The following is a 26,132-nucleotide window of genomic DNA, read 5'->3' on the forward strand; positions in this document are numbered from 1 at the left end:
TCATAATTTCTTCTAATATATATTTGTGCCTAGGAGGGAATTTTAAATTATACATGTTCCAAGTATTGGAGAACAAGCGTGAGTTGAAAAATAAATAATTGAGGCCTGGATAACATGAGACTCTCCCACACCAAAAGTGTAAAGTATTAAAAGTTAATTTGAAACATGATTTTTTGGAGTTTAATTATTTTAAAAGATGCTTGCAAAACTACTTTGCAATAGCCATATTCATGGAAGGTAAGTTCGCTAGTGCCCACCTTATAGATCAGTAAACTACTTGCAGACAATTTGCAAGGAAAAGCTATCTCATAAGGATATGTTCAAGATAAGAAATTCATTGGCAGAGACTCATTACCCACTGTTCTAACCTTATTTCCTCACTGTGGATACAGTTTGAAAATTTATTCCTGTGTATGTGTAACACACTATTTTCTACGAGATGTTTAAATAGATATCAAGGTGTAGAGTTCCAGAAATTTGAATATATGCTTCAAACATCTGGAGTTATACATATGGGGAGTATACAGCTGTGTTTATTTCAATGATTACACATTTACATGCATACAATACATTTATTTAAATGTATAATTTCTTATATATGTGAGAATATTCAAACACATTTGCTGTACTTATTTGAATATGCAATTGAAAAAGGATTCAAATAAATAATTCACCATTTTTATTTAACTCTTACAGTATTTATTTGTATAAGGTACTTATTAATATACAATCAGAGCACTTTTTAGTGTAAAACCAAATATTTTTAAAAGATTGAAGTAACAATCGGGATCATGAGTCATACAAATGAAGAAATTTTTTGTACGGAGGTATTCATAGCTGGCAAACTTTCAGAAGAATTTGGAAATTCAGCAGGACGAGAATAAAAGCATTTGCAATTGGAATATGTTTCTTTTATTCTAACAATTTTATCATAGTATAGTGGCCATTTTAATTGAATCTCAAAGCACTTATCCAGAGGCATTGTTTTTGTTTGTTTGTTTTTATTTTCTTTCTTACTACCTTATCTGACAAGACAAACACTTCTGGGTATTGGTATAATATAGAACAAAAAAGGATTTTATTATTTTAAAGCTGCACACATGCAAATCTGGTCAAGAGTATTAGTCTCATTTAACTCTACCTTTATTTCTGGAAGAGGAACTGGAGACCAACAAAGGATTTAGAAGGACAGAAAATAAAAGTACATTTTTAGACTCATATTAGTCTCATTTAACTCTACCTTTATTTCTGGAAGAGGAACTGGAGACCAACAAAGGATTTAGAAGGACAGAAAATAAAAGTAGATTTTTAGACTCAATTCCTGGCCCTGGTATCTTGGGAGATTTCAGAGAATCTTCCAGTTAGTCTGTTTATACTTGTCCAGTTCTTTTGCATGCTATTTCCTTTCTCAAGGTTTTCTTTTGTTTGTTCGTTTGTTTTGAAAGATTTGATGGGCTGTCCTAGAAAAAGTGACTTATATTTCAGCAAAAGAAAAATTATATTGGAAGTCACATGATTTTTTTTAAAGAAATTTGAGTTCAATTTATCACAGTATAAAAATAATGACTGCAGGCACTTTTTCATGTGTTGAACGACTGAATAAACGTCACTCACAGCCTCAGTTTCTTTGTTCTTAAGCTGTGGATAATAACATCTCACAATGGGTGTTTTGACGATTATATAAGATAAATCATTCAATTGTCAGATGCTTTGCAAATAATAACTAATAACAATATTTCATTCCAATTTTGTAGGTGTGAAGACTGGGTACCTGGACATATCTCCAAATCTTAGTTGTTGGTCAGATTTCAGGAATCACCTTTCCTAAACTGATTAATCTGTTAAAAGCTTGAATCTGCAAACAACATCGTTTTCAGACAGTTCATTCTTCCATCCAGGGATGCCCCCCCAGAGTGTGGATGGGGATGTGTGTATGTGTGTTACGTGAGAAAAATTCAATAATCAAAATAACGTATTTCTGTGCTTTATATTGAAAAACAAGTCGCAGTCCTTATTTTCAGTTTCCACGGTCACTTTGTGAGACAGGTATCAGAGCCTGGGAATCGCGTCAAAAGGAAATGCCACAGGTTCCGCGCATTTCCTTCCAGGACCCGCGCAGAGGCGGGAGAGAGAATGACCAATCGGAGCGCAAGTTTAGGCTACTCCCGCCCCTTTCCGTCGAGCCCCGCCTCTTTTCCGTACCGCCCTCTAGGAGTAGGGGTGTGCAGCAGGCTCGTCCCGCCCCCTCCTCTGAGTGACAGGACCGTGGACAGCAACATTTCCAGCCGGACACATAGTTTGTTGGCCCTTGCGTTGGCTGAGCTAAGGTGTGTGTGTCCCGCGAGGGCGAGGGGATTGGGGAGGCCCTGCCCGGGAAGCTCGGGGTCGGGGACTGAAAGCAGGCGCACCTCCTTAGTGGGCCCCCAATGCGTTTAGGAGACGTTCGATCCGCCCCTGGGAGCGGCACTTGGGCGGACTGGGCGGAGGGGGGGCTCTGGAAGAGGAGGAACCCAGAGCCCGGGAAACCCAGTAGGTACGGTAATGACTTAAGGACCCTTCCCGGAGAGCAGGGAGATCGCGGTGGGGGTGGGGATGGCGGGCGCGGGATTAGTGCGGTGGGTGGGCGTGGCCGCCGTGGTTGCTAAGGAACGCGCGGTTCCCGCCCTGCCAGCGTGTCTGGCGCTGGCTGCTGGGCCCTAGAACCGTAGCCCCACCCACATCCCAAGGCCTTCCACTAGGGTAGGGGCTGGCTCCCGTGTGCTGTCAGTTAATTCGCGTCTGTTAATTTCACTGTCCTGATCTCTGCGTCTATAGTTCCCGCTCAGGCCTCCCTCTCTCTTGTTACTCTTCTCAACATTTTTTCTCACCTCCCCTTCTAAAACGAACAAGTATCTGCAGACCAAAACATGTGCAGAGAAGGGCTTCAGGCAGCCTGAGGTGGCTTTATTGCCAGGATGGTGGGGCGGGATGGGTCTTTTCCTGGTGTTTGGTGAATCCCTGAACCCACGTGGTGTCCATGTGGATGACTAGGAAAAGGGAGATAGAAGATCTGATTTCTTCCACCTGGAATTCTTTTTAATCGGTGCTGCTGTTTGAGCTCAATGACCTTCTCAGGAAGTTGAGGCAGTTCATTATTGGACATGCCCTAATATATGATCTCCCTTTCGGACCCTATTATGGAGAAGGGTGGTACTAACCCTATAAAGCCCTCTTTTGCGTCACTGTCCCATATTTAATGATTACAGCAGAACAAACATTCCAGAGAGAAAATACAAAGGAGCTAAGAGTCTGCTTTTACTTCCTTCTGCTAGGTTTACTGTATAAATCCCCAAGAAGGAAGCTTGTACTACTTGTTACCACTGGGAAGAAGACTGGCCTAAAAGTCAGGAATGTAGCAGAGTTTGGAAATATTTGCCCTTGGGCAGTAACCCTCATAACTGTTTTCTCATCTGGAAACTGGAGATACTTATGTGCCCTTTATTTCTAAAAAGTAAGGAGGAATAATTGGTTGTGAAAGTGTTATTAAAGTAATGATCTACACGAATGTAAACTGTTATTGATTACACTTTTAATCTATCTTTTTGTCTCTATGATCTCTGTTATTGATTCTGTATTAGTTCTTGTTAGTACCTGAAATGTCTTGCATGATATATATTTTTTTCCATTGACATCACTAGATTTTTCTCAAGTATATTCATAGCCTGAAAGAATTGGTAAAGAGTACTTTCTAATTCAACGATGAGTGACCTTTTTGGTGTCATATATCATTGTAAGAAGCCAAGGGAAGCTATTGATTCTCCCCTTAGAAAAAAACACAATTACAAGCATAAGTGGACCTTGGATAAAGAACACCTGTTTTTGATCAACTTCTTGAGGGTTAAGGAAATTACTCTCCCACCTTACCTCACTCCAAAGACTGAGTAATTTATATCCAAAACTGCTTGGCTGGGAGCAGAATTGGGTCTCTTTCCTTTCTTACACAGTGCATCTCACTGTAGCTTACCTTAGTTCATGATCTTCAGTGAATCCTTTTTCTTTTCTTTTCTTTTCTGTTTTTAGTGTTTAACAAACATGAGCTACCAATGATCAATAAACTGTTGCTGTCTTTCAAAAACATGTAAATTGTATTTTATTCCAGATGCCCTTTGATCATCCTCTTAAAGAATATTCTTATATTTAAGCAAGTAAAAGATAAATTATTGTCAAATATTTTGGGAAAATGTAAAATTTTATTTTTGTAATTCTCTCTTCTATGAAAGTCCATTTTGGACAAAGAAAAGCTGATTACTTTTAGTGTATGCTACTAGAATTATTTAATTTAAATGAATGATCTTTTATAACATTATAATTTCCCGTGTCTAAAAAATATTGTGTTTGATTCCACTTTGGCTCTTTTCCTCTTTTCTGTATTAAAATGGAAGGCTAGAAATAGATATTTTGTTTGTTAATGTACCTTTATCTAGCTTTATCGGTAAAAGTGGGCATCAGTAGTAGATACTATCATTAGACAGAGAAAACAATGAAAAGGAAAAATATATAGCTTTTGTAATAAACATAAGAGTATTTAGGAGCACTGATTGTTTAGCGCTTATAATTTTATTCGAACTGTTTAATATTTATTCCTTTGTTTACTCAACTCACTTCATTTCTAGTGGAGAAACTAGAATAAAGACAAACTGATTATAGCAAGAATTCTAATGGAATTAAAGTTTTAGGGCCTCAATAAATAATAGCTCTTCTCTTGAATTTGTAAACAGACAGGTGGAGTTGGCAAGATCTGCTTCCTTACTACAGAGCTGATTGGACATAGTGCTTTCAGTGGGAGACCAAAAATGAGTACTAGAACTTCCTTCCCCTTTTTAGCTCCACTTCCTTTCTCAGAACCTAGACTTTAGTCCAGTGAGAGAAAATTTCAGTTTAAAGAACAGATGCACTTACTCAGAATTGCTGGTCTGTATGATCCAGGGCAGAGAGGGAAGAGAAAGAAGATAAACCCCTAGTGTTTACAGGTTTATAACAGGTTATCTCTACCCATTGGAATAATATGGGCCAAAGGATTTCAGCTACGGATCATGTAACTCCCCTGTTGGGAAGCTGTGAATACAGAGTGGGATCTGAGGCCAGGACTGTTAATCTAGTGCTCTGTTTTTTTCATCCTGGAGTGTACCTCTGGGCCATTTGAAATATGTGGAGGTGTTATTAAATTATTATGATATCTTTAAAAGCTACTGGCTTTTAGGACCCTGACATTTAAGGATGCTGAATATTGTATAATGTAGAGGTCCACCAGCTCAATGAAAGCTTTCCTTTCCCTACTCCAATGCCAAAATCATCTCGACTATTCCAGTGGAAGTTCCTCCATATAGAAACATGAAACTAGGCCAAATTTCACCCTAGTCTTTGTTCATATGTGCCATGTTTTTTCTTTCTTTTTATTTTTTTTAATTGAAGTGTAGTTGATTTACAATATTGTATTAGTTTTAGGTTTACAACAAAGTGATTCAAAATTTTTATAGATTATACTCCACTTAATGTTATTATAAAATATTAGCTATATTTCCTGTGCTGTACAATATATCCTTGTGGCATATTTATTTTATACATAGTAGTTTATACCACTTAGTCCTCTATCCCTATCATGCCCCTACCTCTTCCAATCTCCCCACTGGTAACCACTAGTTTGTTCTCTGTGAATCTGTTTCTGTTTCATTATATTCATTTGTTTTATTTTTTTGACTCCACATGTAAGTGGTAATTTACAGTATTTGTCTTTCTCTGTCTGACTTATTTCACTAAGCATAATACCCTCTAGGCCCATTCATGTTGTCACAAATGGAAAGATTTCATTCTTTTTATGGCTGAGTAATATTCCATTGTATATATACACACCACATCTTCTTTATCCATTCATCTATTGAGTATCTACCATGTTTTTGATATGAATAGATTTGACTCTAAATGTGAAGGTCTTAATAAAAACACTGCTTAGAATGTAGTTATTTTTTGGTATTCTCTCAGAATGACTAAAATTACATTAATGGAAAATAGCAGTACATAGTTCATCATATTTAATATCCTTAAGACTGAATATATCCTTACTGAACATATAAGAATCATATAAGCTAAATTTCTTTCACCCCTATTATATACATTTAATTCTTTCTTATATGGTACAAGTGTTAAGTATCTTTGCAACAATATAGTGAGTAGGTATATATTTTCATCAAAAAGAAAAGATGACTTCTTAGCTTACTTTTTAGTTTTGAAATGTTAACAATAGAAAGATAAATACTCTGTACTCAGTGGTTTAACAAACTCTGTTGTGTTGAATCAGAAGGTGGAGACAGTTCTGTAAATGAGAGGATCTTTTCAATTTCATGGTTTTCAAGCCATTAAACATGGAGAATGAAGCAGGAATAAAGTAGCTTAGTTCTTCTATGGTAGTATTATGTAGGACAAAGTGCAAAAACAGCAGACCAATTAGATTGAACAACTTAAAATTTTGGGGAAGATGAAGGGAAGATAGTTTAATACAAAAAGCATTTTTTACATACTTTGAATTTTAAAATATTCAAATATTGCAAGATATAGAATAAGAAATTATATGGGTACCTGTGACAAAATCCTAATTGTAGATTACAGTTTATAACCTACACCAGCTAGAAAGTGCACTGGACTGAAAGTTTTAGACTTGGCTCCAGCAATAGATATATCATTTGTTGGGTTTTATAATGTCTCCAGGCATCAAGTTCCTTATTTGTGAATAGAAAGAGTTGAAGATTTATTGTTTTCTACCAGTTTTTTCTGAAGAATATGCTTGAGTATTATGAAAATTCTCATTATTCACAGTGATTCACTTATAGCAGTTTATAGCACTGAATCTTTCTGGGCAGGAGTGTATTAGATATTTTTTAGGTATAATTTTAAAAAGAATATCCCAGTTCCTGATTTCATTTTGTCTGTTCATAGAGGTCTATTCTCTGTCTCTTCTTCCCTCAACATCCCCCTCACCCTCCACACATGCACACACTTGGAAAACACTGGGCTATGTAGAAATGATCTATACAGGCTCTTTCAATGCCAGGACTTTCTGGATAAATTCAGCATTTGAAATGAATAAAATGGAACAAAAAATTCCCACAAAACCAGGGAAAAGGAAATTGGCAGAATATCATAGGCATACCTGTGAAAATCTGAGAAGAATTTTAAGCTAAGGAAGAATATTTGAAGGAATTTTTTGATATCTAACACATGCAAGAATGCATAGCCTCTATGGATAGGAGAACTTCATATAAAAATAACAACAATTAAGTGACACTAGGAAGAAAATAAGATAAAAAGAGGACAAAAAAACTGAAAAATGTGAGAACTGTATTAGTTTTTTATTCATGCTGTATAATTTCTATATTTCAAAGTCTGATATAGGTTTTACTGGGCTGAAATCAAGGTATTGGCAGGGATGCATTCCTTTCTGGGGGCTCTGGGAGAGACTGTTTCCTTGCCTTTTCCAGCTTCTGGAGGCTACCCACATTCTTTGGTTTATGGCTCCCGTCCTCCATCTTCAAAGCCAGCAACATTGCATCTCTCTGACTATTCTTTTGTAGTCAAATACATTATGACCACAACTAGGAAAACTTAACAACATTTAAAGACTCAGCTGGATAATCCAGGAGGTTCTTCATTTAATCACATCTGCAAAGTTCCTTTTGCAATGTAAGGTAACATATTCACAAGTTCTAAGAATTAGGACTTGGACATCTTTGAGGAGGGACATTTCTGCCTATCACAATAACATATTAAAAGTTCATATTTGAGGCAGTAAAGAGCAGAACTGATGTTACGGTAGAAAATCTAATGTGTGGAGAATAGACTTGAAAAAATGTCCTAGCTGAAATACTGAATGCATGAAAAGAGAGAAAGATGAAGTCCATTATATGAACATTTGGAATTTCTGAAGGAGAGACTAGAAAATAGCTAATTGTTCCTAAACAAGAGAACAGAACATTTGAAAAAAAAGTAACAAACAAAGAGATAACAGGAAATAAAAGTTTTATTAACTAAAAAATGACCAATGTATGCAGAAAGGATATTTCTTATATGAGATGTAACAACTCAGAGACACAATATCAAAATTTTTTTCAAATTATAATGATAAAGGAAAAAAAATTTTCATGTGTATAGAAAGAGAGAGAAAAAAATTGCATATTATTATCAGGAAACAAAAATTAAGCTGGTCTCAGACTTCTTTTCTGTAGTATTAAATACGAGATGACAACAGAGCAACATTTTTAGAGTTTAAAACAAAATTCCATGCAATCTGTCTTGTTCACACACAGCGACAGAAAACCACTCTTAAGTATACAAAGAACTCTAAACTACATACTTTTTGCTTTGGGGGGAAAAAGGACAATAATTTATAAGAAGCTGATACAATATAAATACAAAAGTGATGGTATATTAAAAAACAAACAAAACTGATGATATATCTCAGAGCCCTAGAATATAGAGGTGGCTTTAATAATTACGTTGTCTAGTTAAAAATTCAAATGTAACAAAAAAAACTGCATGAGAAGATATATAATGTAAAAATTAATTCAGCAACAGCAACGTAAATTTAAATAAAACATTGTGATTTTTTGATTTATTTATGCCAGAGATGAAAGCTGGTAATTCAAGAGTATGAATAGATTAAAAAATAAACCATAGCTCAGCAAACTATGACCTGGAGCCCACCCACATCTGGCTTGTTTTTGTAGGACCCATGAACCAAGAATAGTTTTTATGTTTTTAAATGGTTGAAAAGAATCAAAACAATGATATTTTGCAATGTGAAAATTATATGAAATTCCAACTTTATAATTAAAGTTTTATTGGAACACAGCTACACTCATTTGTTTACATATTGTCTATAGCTGCTTTTGTGTTAAAACAGCAGTGTTGAGTAATTGCAACAGAGATGTAAATGTGGTGCTCTCGTAGCTTTGCATTGCTTCTCAGAGCACTACAAATCACAGTGACAAAATTGAGTTATAACTTAATTTTGTCTCTTGACCTGCAGAGCCTAAAATATTTATGATCTGGCCCTTTACAGAAAAACTTTGCAACTTCTAACCTAAACTATATATATGGACTTTAGTGTATAAGACTGAAACTTTCTTTTCAATTCACGGTACCCAGATTTACTCAGTTATTGCCCTTCAATGTTCTACTTACCCTAGTAACTCTTTGGTCTTATATGGACTTGGGTTAAAACCAAGAATCTATTATTCTTTATATTTAATAATCCAAATTTTCTCTTTTTCACCTCTGTGCTTTAGAAACAAAATTCATGTAAAGATTTTAGAATATCACTTCCAAAGACAAAAATCAGTTAATACTGCAATACTGTAAGAAGAAAAAATGAGTACTTTACTATTGTATGCCAAAATTCTATGTGCTTATAGAGATAGATAAGCATGTACTACATTTAATAAGTAGGTTATATGTCAATCATTTAATAATCAAATATTTGTTTGGCAAGTATAGGTGAATTATTTCAGAAGAAGTGACATTGAAACAAGGTTTTGAAGGATATTTGTAAATTTAAGGTAGTTAAGGCTGGGGCTAAGGTAACATGGAGAATAAGATTTGTAAAGCCACTAAACTGTCAGTAGGGTCATGTGATTGGGAAATGTAAGAAATTCAGTAGCTGGAACAGAATTTGGAAAAAAAAAAAGTGGCTGGAGTTGAGGCAATAAGACCTGCTAGCCCAGGCCAAGACGGCTATTATATGTCATGCAAAGCCATTCTCATCTTGTGGGCAATGAGGATCCATTTCAGATTTTTGAACTGTAGAGCAACATGATCAGATTAGTATTTAGAATAATTGTTCTTAAATTTTTCAAGTACAGCACTCCCTAAAATTCTTTAATGTTATGACTTATAACTTCATGAAGCAAAAGTTGCCTTGGGATATACCCATTTATGTTATATTTATAACAGTTTTTCCTCTGAGGGGGATATATAAACAATCCCCCAATTTCTTTTCTCCATTTTACAGATGTAAAGTCTATATCTCAGATAAATTATCTGAACACACTCTTCCTTGTAGAGGAAAGTGAGTGTGCTCTGTGATTAGACAGATTTGATTTTAAATCTCTACCCTTACCTTGTTAACTGCATGCTTGGAAAAGTCACCTAATCATTAGAAAACCTAGTTTTCCCAGTTGGGGTTAATTGTACTTATCCCACAGGAATATTATGAGGATTTCTGATAATGCATGCGCCATGCTTAACACAGTAAATGGAAACTGCTGCTATTATTATTATTAGTAATATTAATCATCATCATTATAAGGCTTCAACACCCATTATTCACATTTTCAAAACACAAAAGTTTTGAAAAATTATTTTTCTCTAAGTTTTCACAAACTAATTGGAGGCAAACCATCTTTGAAATGACAAAGTACTACTTATACAGTATTTATTTTTCTAGTCAGTGTCAATATCGATAAGATTTTGCTGTCAAGTATTGATGTGCTGCCCCTATACTCCTCTAAGAGTGTCATGTAATTATGGTAGATATGGGACACATTACCTTTCTATAGTCTCCAAAACACATCTCGCCCATTTTATTTTATTTTTATTTTATTATTTATTTATTTATTAGAATTAAAAAAAAAAAAATTAAAAATTAAAAAAATATTTAAAGTCTTTTAAAAAGACTTTAAAAAGTCTGGACCATCCTTAAAGTCTTTATTGAATTTGTTACAATATTGCTTCTGTTTTACGTTTTGGTTTTTTGGCTGCGAGGCATGTGGGATCTTAGCTCCCTGACCAGGGATCGAACCCGCACCCCCTGCATTGGAAGGCAAAGTCTTAACCAGTGGATCACCAGGGAAGTCCCTCAAACATTTTAGATAAGGACTACAGATCTATATTATTGTGATTCTTTTATTTTAATAACAGCTTCATCGAGATATGATTCACAATCATTAAATTTATCATTTTAAAGTGTACAATTCAGTGAGTTTTAGCATATTCACAGAGTTGTGCAATCACTACTATCTAATTTTAGAATATTTTCATCACCTCAGAAAGTACCCACTATCAGTCACTCCCCATCTGTTCTGCTTTCACCCTCACCGTTAATCAAACTTTTTCTGTCTCTATGGATTTTCTCATTCTGAACATTTAATATAAAGAGAACAATAGGAATGATGCATTAATTGGACTTTTGTGAATGGCTTCTTTCACTTAGCATAATGGTTTCAAAGTTCATCCATGTTGTACCATGTATCAATATTTCATTACTTTTTATGTTGAAATAATATTCAATCATATGGTTATACCACATTTTGTTTATCTATTTATCATGGATTGTTTTCACTTTCTGGCTATAAGGATAATGCTGCTATTTACATTTGTGTACACATTTTAATGGGAACATACATTTTCATTTCTCTCACATATATACCTGGGAGTGGAATTACTGGGTCACATGGCCATTCTGTTTAGTTTTTTGAGGAACAACCAAACTGTTTTCCAAAATGGCTGCACCATTTTGCTTTCCCACAAACAATGTATGAAGGTTCTAGTTTCTCCACATCCACAGCAACACTTCTTATTATCTGTCTTTTGGTATAGCCATCCTTGTGGGTATGATTTGAATTGTGATTTTGATTTGAATTTCCCTAATAACTGATGATACTGGGTATCTTTTCATGTGCTTATTGGCAATTTGTATTTATTCTTTGAGGAAATATCTATTCAGATCCCTTGCACATTTTAAAATTGTTATTTGTGTTTTTACTGTTGTAAGCGTTCTTCATATATTGTCTGTATATGACCCTTATCAGTTATACAATTTGCAAATATTTTCTCCCATTCTGTGGGTTATCTTTTCATTTTCTTGATCATGTCTTTTGGAATACAAAAGTTGTTTTATTCTGATGAAGTCCGATTTACCTATCTTTTATTTTGTTGCTTGTGCTTTTCATGTTGTTTCTAAGAAACTATTGCCTAACACAAGGTCATGAAGTTTTACTTCTGTGTTTTCTTCCAAGCATTTTATAATTTCAGCCTTTACATTTAGGTCTATGACTTGGTTTGACTTAATTTTTGTATATGGTATGAAGTAGGAGTTCAACTTTATTCTTTTGCAGCATCATTTTTTTTAAAAGACTATGCTTTCATATTGTGACTCTTGACCTGAATTATCATCATTATTTTCAAATAGTCTAAAAATTGCAAGCTATTTTTTTAATTGAAATACAGTACGTATGTATGTACAGTATGTATTGAATACATACAGTACAGTATGTATTGAAATACATTATGAAATGATCACCACAATAAGTCTAGTAACCATCTGTCCCCATACAAAAATATTATTGACTGTATTCCTTATGCTGTAACTTATTTATTGTATAACTGGAGTTTGTATCTCTTAATTCCCTTCACCTATTTCACCCACCTCCCCACCTCTCTCCCTTCTAGTAACCACCCATTTGTTCTTTGCATCTATGAGTCTCTTTTCATTTTGTTTTGTTTGTTTGTTTGTTTTCTTAGATTCTACATGTAAGTGAGATCATGCAGTATTGGTCTTTTTCTTCACCTGATTTATTTAACTCAGCATAATACCCTCTTGATTCTTTTGCATATAGCTATCCAGTTTCCCCAACACCATTTATTGAAGAGGCTGTCTTTTCCCCATTACGTATTCTTACCTCTTTTACCTCTTTTGTCATAGATTTATTGATCGTATAAGTGTGCATTTCTTTCTGGACTCTGTTCTATTCCATTGATCTGTGTGTCTTTTTTTTGTGCCAGTATCATACTGTTTTGATTTCTGTAGTTTGTAGTGTGGTTTGAAATCAGGGAGGGTGATACCTCCAGGTTTGTTCTTCTTTCTCAAGATTGCTTTGACTATTCTGGGTCTTTTTGTTTTTCCATACAAATTTTAGAATTGCTTGTTCTAGTTTGGTAAAGAATCCTTTGGGGTTTGATAGGAATTGCATTGACTCTGTTGATTGCCTTGAGTAGTATGGTCATTTCAACAATATTAATTATTTCAATCCATGAGCACAGTATATTTTTCAATTGTTTGTGTGGCTTCAATTTCTTTCATCAATGCCTTATAGTTTTCTGAGTACAGGACTTTTACCACCTTGGTTAGATTTATTTCTAGGTATTTTATCCTTTTAAAGGCAATTATAAATGGGATTGTTTTCTTAATTTCTCTTTTTTGATAGTTCATTGGTAGTGTATAGCTATGCAACAATTTTTGTATATTAACTTTATTGAATTCATTGGTGAGTTCTAGTAGTTTTGCGGTGGTGTCTTTAGGATTTTCTATGTATTTATATATGTATATAAATTATATAGTATATACATATTTTATATATATGTATATATATTTTTATATATATGTTCATGTCATCTGTAAACAGGGACAGTTTTACTTCCTCCTTTCCAATTTGGATTTCTTTTATTTCTTTTTCTTTTCTCATTGCTGTGGCTATGACTTCTGATACTAGGTTGAATAAAAGTGGCAAGAGTGGGCATCTTTATCTTGCTCCTGGTCTCAGAGTAAATGATTTCAGCTTTTCACCATTGAGTATAATGTTGGCTATAGGTTTGTTATACATGGCCTTTATTATGTTGAGGTGCATTCCCTCTATACCCATTTTTGTCGAGAGTTTTTATCACAAACAGATGTTGAATTTTGTCAAAAGCTTTTTCTACATCTATTGAGATCATTTTTTTTTAAATTTGATAATGTAATGTATCACATTGATTGATTTGTGAGTATTGAATCATCTTGTGTCACTGCGATAAATCCCACTCGATCATGGTGTATGATTCTTTTAATGTATTTTTTGATTTGTTAATATTTTTTTGAGGATTTTTGCATATATGTTTATCAGTGGTGTCGGCCTGTAATTTTCTTTTTTGTGGTCTCTTTTTCTGGTTTTGGTATTCAGGGTGATGTTAGCCATGTAAGATGGGTTTGGAAGTGTTCCTTCCTCTTCAATTTTCCAAATAGTTTGAGAAGGATCAATGTTAACTCTTTAAATATTTGGTAGAATTCATCTATGAAGCCATCTGGGCCTGGACTTTGTTAAGAATACTTTTTTTTTTATTACTGATTGAATTTGTTAATTAATGATTGAGTAAATTAATATTAATTTATTTATTAATGACTGAATTTCATTACTTGTAATTGGGGTCTTCATATTCGGTTGGCCAAAAAGTTCATTCGGGTTTTTCCATTACATCTTGCAGAAAAAGATGTATGTTTTCCCATACGTCTTACAGAAAAACCCAAACGAACTTTTTGGCCAACCCAATATTTTCTAAATTCTTCCTGATCAAGTCTTGGGAGATTGTACATTTCTAGAAATTTATTCATTTCTTCTAGGTTGGCACATAATTGGTTGTAGTAATCTCTTATGAGCCTTTGTATTTCTGTGGTGTCAGTTGTAACATCTCCTTTTTCATTTTTCATTTTATTTATTTGGGCCCTCTGTTTTCCTTGATGAGTCTGTCTAATGGTTCATCCATTTCGTTGATCTTTTCAAAAAACCAACCCTTAGTTTTATTGAACTTTTCTCTCTCTCCCTCTTTTTTTTTTGTTAAGTCTCTGTTTTATTTATGTCTGCTCTGATCTTTGTTATTTCTTTCCTTCTACTAACTTTGGATTTTCTTAGTTCTTTATTTTCTATCACTTTAGGTGCAAGACCAGATTGTTTCCTTCAGATTTTTTGTTTCCTGAGGTAGGCTTGTATCACTGTCAACTTCCATCTTAGAACTACTTTTTCTGCATCCCACAGATTTTGGATTGCTGTGTTTCCATTTTTGTTTGTTTTCAAGTATTTTTTTACTTCATTTGATTTCCTCTATTACTGATTGGTTTTTTAAGTAGCATATTGTTTAGCTTCCACCATGCTTGTGTTTTCTGTAGTATTTTTTTTCTTGTAATTGATTTCTAGTCTCATAGCGTTTTGATGGAAAAAGATGCTTGATATGATTTTAGTCTTCTTAAATTTATGAAGACTTATTTTGTGGCCTAGGATGTGATCTATTATGGAGAATGACCCATGTGCACTTGAAAAAAAATGTGTATTCTACTGTTTGGGGATGGAATATTTTATATGTATCTATTAATTTCATCTGCTCTAATGTGTCATTTAAGGCCAGTGTTTTTTTTACTGATTTGCTGTCTGAATGATCTGTCCTTTAATATAAGTGAGGTGTTAAAGTCTTCTACTACTGTATTACTGTAAGTTTCACCCTTCATAGTGGTTAATACTTGCTTTATTTATTTAGGTGCTCCCATATTGGGTGCATTTATATTTACAATTGTTATATCTTCCTGTTGGGTTGATCCCATTATCATTATGTCATATCATACTTTGTTTCTTATTACAGTTTTTGTTTTAAAATCAATTTGTCTATCAGTGCTACCTCAGTCTTTTTTGTTTCAATTTTCATAGAGTACTTTTGTTTTCATTTCCTTACTTTCAGTCTCTGTGTGTCTTTAGAACTGTAATGACTTTTGTAGAAAGCATATGTATGAATCTTAATTTTTTAATCCATTCAGCTGCTCTATGTCTTTTGATTGGAGCATTAAGTCCATTTAAATTTAAAGTAATTCTTGATATGCATGTACTTATTGTCATTTTGTTAATTGTTTTGGGGTTGTTTCTGTAGTTTGTTTTTTTTTTTCTCCTTTCTTCTTTTGCTTCCCCGTTGATTTGATGGCTATCTTAGTGTTATGTTTAGATTCCTTTCTCTTTTTTTGTGTCGGTATCTATTTTAGGTTTTTGATTTGTGGTTACCCTGTGGTTCATATATAACAACCTATATATATATATATATATATATATATATATACACACACACACACACATATGTATTGTGTATGTATGTGTGTGATTATTTTAAGTTGATGATCTCTTAAGTTTGAAGGCATTCTAACCGTCTTGTATTTTTATTCCCCCACCACCATGTTTAATGTTTTTGATATTATATTTTTGTTTTTGTGTCCCTTAACTATTAGATGATTTTACTACTTTTGTCTTTTAATCTTCCTACTTTATAAGTGGTTGACTTACTGTATGTTTGCCTTTATCAGTGAGTTTTTTTTTCCTTTCATAAGTTTCATATTTCTAGTTGTGGCCTTTTCTTTTCTGATTAAAGGAGTCCCTTTAATATATCTTTTAGAACTGGTTTGGTGGTGCTGAAGTCTTTTAGCTTTTGCTTGTCTGTAAAACTTTTGATCTCTCTATGAAATCCGAATGAAAGCCATGCCAGGTAGAGTATTTTTAGTTGTAGGTTTTTCCCTTTCATCATTTAAAATATATTGTGCCACTACCTTCTTGCCTTCAGAGTTTCTGCTAAAAGTCAGCTGATAGCCTTATGGGAGTTCCCTTATACATAACTTGCTGCTTTTAATAACCTTATGGGAGTTCCCTTATATATAACTTGTTGCTTTTAACTTGCTGCTTTTAATATCCTTTGTTATCATTAATTTTTGCTATTTTATTTATAAAGTGTCTTGGCATGAACCTTCTTGTGTTCATCTTGTTTTGGAATCTCTGTGCTTCCTGGACTTGGATGTCTGCTTCCTTCCCCAAGTTAGGGACTTTTCAGCTATTATTTCTTTAAATAAATTATCTGCTCTTTCTTCTCTTTATTCTGTGACTCCTATAATGTGAATGTCAGTTTGCTTGATGTTGTCCAAGAGATCTGTTAGACTATCCTAATTTTTTAATTTTTTTTTTTTTTTCTGTTCAGCTTGGGTAATTTCCAGTAGTCTATCTTCCAGATTGCTGATCTGTTCCTCTGTATCTAATCTACTATTGATTTCTTCTAGTAAATTTTTTTTATTGCAGTTATTGTAATCTTTGCTCTGTTTCTTCTTTATATTTTCTAGCTCTTTGTTGAACTTCTCATTGTGTTCATCCATTCTCCTCCTGCATTTGGTGAGCATCTTTATAATCATTACCTTGAACTCTTTATTGGGTAGATTACTTATCTCCCCTTTGTTTAGGTCTTTTTCTGAGATTCAACTTGTTCCTTCATTTGGGACATATTTCTCTGTTGCCTCATTTTTCCCAGTTCTCTGTGTTTATTTCTACATGTTAGATCAGTCAATTATGTTTCTTCATCTCGGAGAAGTGGCCTTATGTAAGAGATATCCTATGTAGCCCAGCAGCATGTTTCCCTCTGGTCACCAGAACTATATGTCTTAGGGGTGTCCCATACATGGGCTGCATGTGCCCTCTGTTGTGGCAGGGCTGACTACCATGGTCATGCTGGTAGGTGAGGCTGGCCCCAACCTGGTTGGCTGCGAAGCCACATGTTGTGTGGTAGCTGCAGGCCTGCTAGGGGATGGAATGAGCTCCCCATGCAGTTGGTTGTACAGCCTGGGGGCAATAGGACTGCTGCTCGCCTGCTGATGTGTGGGGCTGAGTACTAGCATGGCTGTTTGCCTGGTCCAGGTGGGCACTGAGCTGGCACTGGCCTGCTAGAGAGCATGGCCAAGTCTCTGGGCGGCTGTCCACACAGTCCAGGGAGGCATGGGTCTGTTGTTATCCCACTGATGGCTTGAGGGAGGATTTCAAAATGGGGATTGACAATGCTGGTGGTATTGCTGTAGAATGAGCTCCCAGAAATGGTTGTTACCAGCTTCTCCATCCCCATGGGGAGTCCCAGTTACCTCCTGCCTCTCTGGGAGGCTCTCCAAGATCAGCAAGTGGGTTTGACCCAGGTTCCTCTCAGACTACTGCTTCTGTGCTGGGATTCAGAACATGTGAAGTTTTGTACATGCCCTTTGAGAGCAGAGAGTTTGTTTCCTATAGCTGTCTGGCTCTCCCAAACATAAGACTTGCTGGTTTTCAAAGCCAGACATTTGAGGATTTGTCTTCCTGGTGCAGGACCCCTAGGCTAGGGAGCTTAGTGTGGGGCTCAGGCCTCTTATTCCTTGGGGAGGAACTCTAAGATTTTGATATTTTTTCATTTGTCGTTTGACAACCTGAGGAAGTGTGCTGACTATACCACATCTCTGCCTCTCCTATTCATCTTCTTGTGGTCCCTTCTTTATATGTTTAGTTGTGAAAAATCCTATATGCTAGTCTTCATGTTGTTCTCATGGAGAATTGCTCTGTAAGTAGTTGTAATTTTGATGTGTCCGTTGAACTCCAGGTGAGTTCATGGTCTTCCTACTCCACCACCTTGGCCACCTCTGCAAGCTATTTTTAATGATATAATTACAATTAGTAAAACTTGTATTCTCAAATACTTTGAGTTAAATTTTATGTTGATTATTATTGTTAGAGAGCAGTTTGGAACCACTTAAATTTGATACTCTTGTCTATGTGAGAGCAATTGTGGCATAAAGCTAGAGATAAGTTCAGTGCCTGGCACGTAATAAGTATTTAATAAATATTCATTGAACAAAAATGAATAAACCATACATTATTTGAATGTTTTCCTTGTTGCTTTTTAATTGGCATTTGGTTTAGAAAGTAACATGTACTTAACAATTATGGTTGAATAAATATATTTATAGGTCAACTCTACAAATTGCAATAACAGAAAATAAATTAAAATTAGTCTCTACATTCATATTTAAGTCTAAAATATAGTGGAAACATCTCTTAGTACTTTTCAGATAATCACTATACAATGAACCATTCTTCAAGTGTGATCTGCAGAAATAGTGTTACTGTTTATTACAGTGGAAGGGGGTCTTTACTTAAAAAAATTTAGGACACATTGGGTCAAGTAAATTTAAATAGGCTTTTCTATTATAGGACTTCTCAGAGCTTTTTTATGAAAGTGTACCTTGTGTAAAGGGGGAATAGTATGCAATGTTTTTCAAGTATACATGGCCATAGAAACTTAATTTGAATGAACATATAACAGAGTTAGCAAACCACAAACCACAACTTGGAAAATGCTACCACAGTGATTTTATTTTGTGGATGTTAAGGAACTGGAGATCATCCATTTAATATTTCCATAAACTCTGTTTTGGATTCCAGTAAGAAAAAGCAACCAAGAGTATTATTATTGGTATCTGGAGTTGAATTTTCCAGGAATGCGAGCGCAGCTTCCTCAGTAAAGATCTTGCCTTTGGAAACATCTTACTCCTTGACATCTTTCCAGAGTTAAGACTTGGCAGCCTCAAGGACACAGCACAAGGTGTGTTTATTTGATTTAACATTTGGCAAAAGGTGTTTTGACTTGTGGTTTGTTTTCTTTCACTTTGTTTTTCTTGTTTTGATTTGTTTGTTTTTGGCAATGAACTTGAGTTTGGAATTAGTTCTTTTTTATGGGAGGCAGGATTACAATGGGGAAATGTTTTTACTTGGATTTATTTTATGATTTTGGGTAAATCCAAGAAAATGAAGCAAGATCCATAAAACTATAAAATTTTATCTGATTAATTTGTTAAATCATTTAGTATTATTGTCTATGAGAATTTGTTGCCACATTAAATATTTGATCTCTCTTGATGTTTGATACACTATGATACTTTGATACATAACTATATGTTGATAATTATATATTGGTTAAAATCAATGTCCCTGCATAGTAAGTAATGAACAAATTAAGATCATCATAAAATATCTATTATTCAACATTATTTTAAATCTTTCTTGATTAATTGGTATATCTATGTCTCACATGTTTTGTGGAGAGAGGAAATATGTTATAAAATGGAAGAAAATGGGCCCCCATTATATCTGTGACCCTATCTTCTACTCTCTTCTTCCACCCCTCATTCTAATTAGAACTCTTCAATGGCTCCCCATTTCACTCAAGACAAAAGCTAAAGCTTTGAAACTGGCCTGTATGTCTCTGCAAGACCTGGCTCCTTGTCACCTCTCTAATCTCATCCCTAACTACTCACTTGCTTAGCCATACTGTCTCCCTTGTTGTTATTTGAACATGACAGGCGTGTTCCCATCTCAGGGTTTTTCCATTATTTTCTCTACTGAATTGCTTTCTCCCTGATATCTGCATGACCAATTTATTTACTTTCTTTTGGGTTGTTATTAAAAGGTCACTTTCTAAATGAGGTCTTACGTGGTCACCATTACAAAATATCCCTGCTCTGTGTTTTCTACTTAGCATTTATCTTATCTAATAAACTATGTATTTTATACTTATTTGTCTTGCTTACTGTCATTATCATTTGCAAGAATATTAGTTATTCCTATGAGGGCAAGGGATTTTGTTTGCTCTGATTTTATTCTAGCTACCAGAGTAGTCCCTGGCCTTTGATGAGTGAATGAATGAATGCTTAATTTAGCAAATATTTTTTAAGGACTTACCATGAGCAGTGCTAGTTGGTGAGGATAAGGAATGAAATACACAGTTCCTGCCCTCAGAAGTACACTTTGAAGGAGGTAGAAATTGCAGCAGTATGAACAGAACATTATCATTACTTGGGGAAGCAACATTTAATCAGACTGTGTTGGGCTCATGAAAGTCTTCCTGAAAAATGTAACCCTTTGAATCACTCAAATAGCCTAGGTTATGCTGTAGGAACAAAGAAGCCCAAAGCTCAGTATCTTTCTTTTTTAAATTTTTATTTTATATTGGAGCATAGTTGATTAATAATGTTGTGTTAGTTTCAGGTGTACAGCAAAGTGCTTCAGTTATACATGTACATGTATCTATTCTTTTTCAAATTATTTTCCCATTTAGGTTATTACAGAATACTGAGCAGAGTTCCCTTCCACTATACAGTAGGTCCTTGTTGGTTATCTACTTTTAATATAGCAGTGTACAAGTCAATCCCATTCTCCCAATCTTAGCACAACAAATATTTATTTCTCACCCAGACTACATGTCCAAATTGGATTGGTAGGGACTCACAGTGACCAAAGACACTGAAGACTTCATCTGAATGTATTTCCATGATCACTGCAGAAGTGAGAAGAAAGAGTGGCTAGTTATGCACTGGCATATAGAGTTTCACTGGTCAAAGCAAATTGCTTTATTTCAAATGGGGGACTGTGAAGTACAATACTGGCCTCTACGCAAAGGGAAAGGAAAATTGGAAGATATGTGAACAGAATTAATGACTACCATCTTTTCTACTGTTTTAAAGTAGTATAAGATACCCACGTAAAGAAGTATTTGAAAGCATTTTCAGAGAAAGGAAGGGCATGGGCAAACCCAGTAAGCTGTTACATATTATGATCATTTCAGAAAACTACACGTAGTTAAAAGTAGTTGGGGTATAGTGCATGCGTGGGATAAAGACAGATAAAGAGATTAGTGGGAAAACAGGGGTTAGATTATAGCACACTATGGAATTAGAGCTCTATCCTAAAGGACTTAGGGAGCATTGAATGATATAATATACCTCAGAGGAATTTCTTGATTAAATTTAATTTGTGAGAGATTATTCCTGTTTTTGTTTGTTTTTTTTGTTTTTATTGAAGTATAGTTAATTTACAATGTTGTGTTAGTTTCAGGTGTACAGCAAAGTGATTTTATATATATATGTATATATACATATATATGTGTGTGTGTATATATATATATATACTTTTTCAGATTTTTTCCATTAAAGATTATAACAAGATATTAATATAGTTCCCTGTGCTATATAGTAGGTCCTTGTTGTTTATTTTATATATAGTAGTATATATATGTAGTAGTATAGTATATGTTAATCCCATATTTGTATCATTTTTATTAGATTCCACATGTAAGTGATATCCTATGATATTTGTCTTTCTCTGTCTGACTTGCTTCACTTAGTATGGTAATCTCTAGGTCCATCCATGTTGCTACAAATGACATTATTTCATTCTTTTTATGGCTAAGTATTATTCCACTGTATATGTATACTACATCTTCTTTATTCATGTGTCGATGGACATTTAGGTTGCTTCCGTGTCTTGGCTATTGTAAATAGTGCTGCTATGAACATTGGGGTGCAGGTATCTTTTTGAATTAGAGTTTTCATGTGAGATATTATTCTGGAATCAGTGTGGGGGATGGCTTTGAGGGGAGGAAAAACTGGAGACAGTAAGACCAATTATGATACTAATGCAGTAATGCTGGTGAGACCCTAGATAAAGACAATGACAGAGGAAAGAAAAGGAGGGGAACAAAAGGTAAAAAGGCAGGAAAGTGTTTATGGGGTGGACTCCAGGACACAGAGGAAGTAAGATACTTCTTACACTGGCAGTGTTTGTGCCTGAGCATGTGTATGTGGATTTTTGTTTAGTGTGTGTGTAAATGTGTATGTTGCTGTGTGTGAGAGAGTGAGAGTAAGCTTGCAAAGTCAGTTGGCATTACCTAAAGATCTATGTTTTCTTTGTGATTTGGTAAACAAGCTCATGTGCCCAGATTGAAACGAAGATGGGTTTCAGGAGAGCCCTGCAAGCTGGAATGGCTACTGAGTCAAATGGGAGATGGGATCACCTTGGGGCTGAGAAGTTGCTGGGTAGTGTTCTGTACTTGTAAAATATCAGATTACACATTTTACAGCAAAAATTGCTTTGGGAAGTTCAGTTGCGTTTTTCTTTAAATTGTTTAGCGTTCAGCAATAATTTGAAAATAAACATTTTAAATGAATTTGTGTATGCTATTTCCATTAGAGAGGCCCATGATATATAACCTATCCCCTGTCCCAAATTTTGGTTAATGTGATAATGAAGACCCAATCATTTTATAATAGAGGAAAATTTTCTAAAATTAGTGAGGTAGTTATCCAATGCTTTTATAAAATCATTTTTGATGATAGACTGAAATAAAATACTATAATGTTATAGTGAAGTTTAATTTTCAAAAAGAAAATAGAGAAGTGATTGGAATACTTATTATATTTTTCTTAAAGTTTTTTGGAAGACATTGGAATGTACTATAATTTAAAGATATTCTGAAATTGCATTTCTTGTTTGCCATTGTATGTTAGACCCATGGGCATTTTAAATATTTGGGATGCTAAATTTATTACTGCAAATTCAAGTCTGGTCATTGAAAGAACCAGTTTTATCTAATGTCAGACTACTGCTCTAGTAGAAAGAACCATACCGACCTGCCCAATGCACGTGGTGGATATATGAGAGAAATTGTGACATATCGACTTAGAAATAACATCAAGAGTTTACAACTCCTGAACTCCTGATAAGAGAATATCAAAGAAGTCGTGGAAGTGTTGAACTGAGAAGATTCTTTTCTTAGAATGGAGAATAATTGGAGATTTCTGACAAAGATAAGAGATTCAGTTGTTAGTTTAAAAAATGGGGACTAGTGTTTAAGATTTTTGTTGTTGTTCAGAAGCCTTCCATTTTAGAAAGTATTTTTGCATACTGATTATGTCCATATACTGTAAACATATAAGTAATAATCTATTTATTCAAAGTTTTCAACACACTAACAAGAAGACAGCATATGTAATTTGGCATTTTAAAAGTTATCCAAAGATACTTTTGCTGAAACCACTTAGCTGATTATAGAAGATAGTTAGGAGACCAAATAATAGCAGAAAAGGTACAATTTATATGTAATTAAGTTACACATAAGGTACATATTATGAGACCATTCTTTTCTTTTTGTATCTCATTGACTTTTTAAATGAATGTGAGCTCATCAAGTTCAGGTTATTATTTTTTTGTCTAAAAAAACCTATTTGGACTGTATGGTGCCTCAACAATGAGTAACTGATTAAGCCAGAATGATGTAATAATACTAACAACATTTATTGAGCACTTACTATGTGAGAAGCACCATGTCAAGTACTTTAAATGAACTAGCTATTTAATTTAATGCTTACAGCAGCCACATGGGATAGGAATTCTTACTGTACTGATTTTAAAAAATGATAAATGAGCTTAACTTCATAAACAACTAAAAAGTAACAGAACCAGAAAGGAAACGAGTTAAAGCAGGGAAGAGTTAACCCATACTTTATCAGGCTCATATTCTTATAAAAGATAGAGAACTTATAGTAATATTTTAAAACTCAAAGCATTTTTAAATTAAGTTTATAATAATTAAGCATAAAATGTGGATGTTTTAAGTTAATGTAACAGTCTTCTGAAAAATATATCTACTCAAAAATATACTGAGTGTCTACTATGTCCACAGTGTTCTAATTGTTTGAGATTATTTAGTGTACAAACAATTGTGGTACTACATTCTAGTGGAGGGAAGTCAGAAAATAAGCAATAGACTAAATTTAATATGAAAAGAACTTTTTAACATTTTAAAAGTAATAGTTGATAGGTCTAAGGTAAAAATAACTTTTCTTTTGCAACACTGATCATATACTTGTTCATAAAAAAGGTGAATATTGATTGCTATAATATGGTTATTTATTTTAAATATTATTGACCATTACTTTGAAGAAATCTCTCCTTTCCTCCCTCCTTACACACTGAAGATGCAGCATTCCAAGAAAACAATTAAATGTCATTTGTAAAATAACTTTATTTTATTTAATTACAGAACTAAGTGCTCCATGGCTTAAACAGAATGAAAGTGAAAAGTCTTAGGACATATTTTTCCTATGAAGAACACATTTAAGTGCATTTTAGCACCAAAATAACTGCAGATGCCATGATTAAAGATTCAGTCGTCGTCCTTTTGTTTGCAATATATAGGAGTATGTTTATGTGTGTATGAGAAAAAGAGGAAGGGAAAGAATAAACATGAGAATGAGAATGAATAATGCCAAAGCTCCCTAGGTGCTTTTGTTTTAGTAGCTTCTCAGAATTCTGCCTCTATAATTCAGGGAATTGACTAAACATTTATATATATTGTTAAAGTAAAGGATGCCATTTTCTCTGTTCTATGTTTCTTCTATTTTCTCTCAAGTGGTCTCAGTATTACTATACTGGATATTCTTTTATGTAGCTGTCTCTAGTATACCACTCTGTAACTACTTGGTAGACCATCTTACACCTATTCTTTCTTGTGTATGCTTTAAGGAGCTAAAAAATGGATATAGTTTATGAACTTCATTATTGAAGTAGTAATGATGTGGTACAGTGAAAAATTAAAATGTTCAATCACAAGGTCATTAACAAAGAATGAAAAATAATTAAGGGCAAAAGATGAATAAAGGTTTTAAGATAAAATCGAAACTCAAGTATGAAAAGACCACTGTGTTGAGAGGCATAGGAAAGATTTTTGCAGAGGATATAATCTGTATTAAAAGTCCAGTTCTGTTAGGAACTAGACTTTTGTACTGAATGAGATAACATGAAAGTCTTTGGAACAGGCTGTAAAAAAGTTTTGGAAAAAGTAAAGGTAACAAAAGTGACAAATGTAGTTAAAAAATAAGCAGTAAGGAATATGATTCATTAGGGAGAATTTTGGACCAACCAGAGATTGTGATTATGGCCAATAATGTGAAAAATTTGGAAAACTATATTTTTCTTTATTAATTGCTTCACCAGTTTATTCATGCACTAAGAGTTGTTTACTTTCATAAAATCCCATTTTCTGATCTGAACTAAACAAGGCAAGTTTAAAGGCAGGGACTCAGAACAGTTCACAGCCTTTTCACTACATTCATTTCTAAATGCCTTATTTGAAAGAGAATGCCCTGGTTTATGATTTTCATATCTTTTTCCCTTTTAGAAAGAGGCAGATGGTATGAAAACTGGACTCCCTTATTTAAAGGGAATGTTGATATTTATAACCAAGCTTATCTTCAGCAAGATTTGTTTTTTGCAGCTGTTCCAGGTTGAAAAAAATATTATATTAAAGCCCTGGCTTGTTTTTCTTTCCATATTTGGGGGGGGGTAATCTTCAGAATGTGAAAAAGTGATGTTTGATTTTAAACATGAATGCAATGTAAACTGTGATTTTTTGCTTCTATATGTGAATTTTCTGTTTGTATGCTGTGATGATATTACTCTTTTTGTTTCACTGATCTATTTCCTAGATACATCACACTTGAGAAATAATTTACTCATCTTTTTCCTATCATCAAAGTATTCTAGGAAGTATAGTAGATTTTCACTGAGTTAGCCTTTATTATTAAACAAACTATTTTCTAACTGTCCATTTTGATATGTTAGTCATTTTCTTTCTGCCCAGAGTGAGTATGTTTCACTGGGAAATCAACTTTTTCTGTTCTTTTTTTATAGTTATATTATTTTTTGTAA

General features: G+C 34.1%; 1 protein-coding gene across 3 annotated transcripts in view; it reads left to right on the forward strand.

Annotated features, from left to right (window-relative positions):
• Nucleotides 1-2,248: 2,248 nt before the first annotated feature.
• The window catches only part of TRIQK (triple QxxK/R motif containing), a 90,554-nt gene continuing 66,670 nt past the window's right edge, over nucleotides 2,249-26,132 (forward strand). For 2 of the 3 annotated variants that reach the window (XM_082675245.1, XM_082675244.1), the window contains exons 1-2: nucleotides 2,249-2,327; nucleotides 19,032-19,191. The gene's annotated coding sequence lies outside the window, so the exon portion shown is untranslated. The remainder of the gene's footprint in view (nucleotides 2,328-19,031; nucleotides 19,192-26,132) is intronic. The other variant, XM_082675246.1, reaches the window with a different exon arrangement.

This window comes from Grampus griseus (genome assembly GCF_964374135.1).
Source record: "Grampus griseus genome assembly, chromosome: 17".
NCBI classification, from domain to species: Eukaryota; Metazoa; Chordata; class Mammalia; order Artiodactyla; family Delphinidae; genus Grampus; species Grampus griseus.